Below are 1,807 nucleotides of genomic sequence, written 5' to 3'. Positions count from 1 at the left end.
TTAGGAAAATCACTCAGGCAGATGTACAAAAAGGACAATTTGGAAAGAAGTCTGAGAAAGAGACACCAAATAGGAGGTGATTACAATAATCTAAGAAAAAGATGATGAGGATTTGAATTAAAGTGATAGCACTTCGCCCTCCTTAAAGGTTTTTAAGCAAAGGTCAGATGACTTTTTATCAGGTATATTGTAGAGGATTTTCTTGTTCAGGTATGAATCATACTGAATTACCTTCCTAAAGACACTTTTCCATTTTGAAATTCTTTGAAAATTCTTGAAAAGCAAAACTCTCAAAAGCTGGAAACAATATAGGTACCTTCAGGCCCCATATCCCCACATCACCTGGGAATGCCTGAACATGTGATATGTGAATATAGTGAAATGTCTTTTTTTCCTAAGAAATGATGCGTATTAGGAATTCAGAAAAATTTGGAAAGACTGAAGTGATGGAGAATGAGAAGCAGATCACTGAGAGCAATATGCAATATTTTTGCAACAAAATAGAAATAAACACAATTAAACAAAACTAATCATCTTGTAAATATAAGTGCCAATCTTGGCCTAGGAAAAAAAATAAGAAAATGTTCCTCCATCCTTTCCTTGGAGAGATGATGAACATCAGCATGGAATTTGCCATATAGTTGTCATATGTGGTCATATATGGTTTTGTTTAGTTGTTTTTTTTAATTGTAAAAAACTAACAATTAGAATTCCTACTCACTGGGATGAGTGAGGTAGGAGATAAAAATATAGTCAGAAATGTTGTTGTTTAGTCATTTCAGTCTTGTCTGATCTTTTTGACCCCATTTGAGGTTTTCTTGACAAGATACTAAAGTCGTTTGCCCTTTCCTTGTCAAGCTCATTTTACAGATATGGAGAAACTGAGACAAACAGAGTTAAGTGACTTGCTCAGATTCCCACTATTAGTACTTTACTGAGGCCATACTTGAAATCAGAAAGATGGATCTTCCTGACTCCAGCCTAGCACTTTATTGCTTATACCAACTAGCTGCCTATTCAGAAAACTATGCTGTAAAAACAAAAGGCATCAATAAAACTTAAGCACACAACAAAAGGTACCATATCCCATTGTTGCTCAGAATTTTTTTTTAAATGACCATTTACCTTTTGCATATATAAGCCTAGACCCAAAGTCCATTGGTATGGGATTCTCTTGGTGGAGATCAATGCCCTACACTTGTGTAAGTCATAATGGAGACATGTTTTCCTAGAGTCTTTCTTTCATCAATCTGTAGTGAAGTTGACATCTTCCATCTTGCTCTCTAGAAAGTGGATGTGGAGTCCAAAAGGATTCAGCCTTTTAAAGAGAACTAGAAGAAGAGAGTCAAGGGATCTTTTCTTCCATTCTCAGCAACTCAGCCCTCCCACAGGCACAGGGCCTTGATCTCCATCAGGAGGAGAGAATCTCATACATTGGACTTTGGAACTGGGATTATGGAGAGGATTTCCCTTCAGCTTCTAACTTCATTGCTACATTCCTTCCTCCAAAATTAAGAAATCAAACTAGATTGTCTCTAAGTTATATATGACACTGAATTTAATGATCCTAGTGAATCTTTCTTCTTTCCTGCTATTTCCATGTCCCTTCTTTAGGTTTTCTAAAGTGGTTCCTCCCCTGCTATTTCTTGGCTGCAACTAACTATAGAAAAACAGATAATGTAAAGAAAAAAGGAAAATCAAAGTTACAAGAAATTGACACTTTATAGGAGTAGGTAGTCTTCAATAAAAATGTAAATGGAACCAGATTGGGATTTTTTCTTAATTCTTCACTGATCTCATTCTTTTA

Source organism: Antechinus flavipes, chromosome 2 (genome assembly GCF_016432865.1).
Source record: "Antechinus flavipes isolate AdamAnt ecotype Samford, QLD, Australia chromosome 2, AdamAnt_v2, whole genome shotgun sequence".
Classification (NCBI taxonomy): Eukaryota; Metazoa; Chordata; class Mammalia; order Dasyuromorphia; family Dasyuridae; genus Antechinus; species Antechinus flavipes.
Note: the sequence above shows the minus strand (reverse complement) of the source record.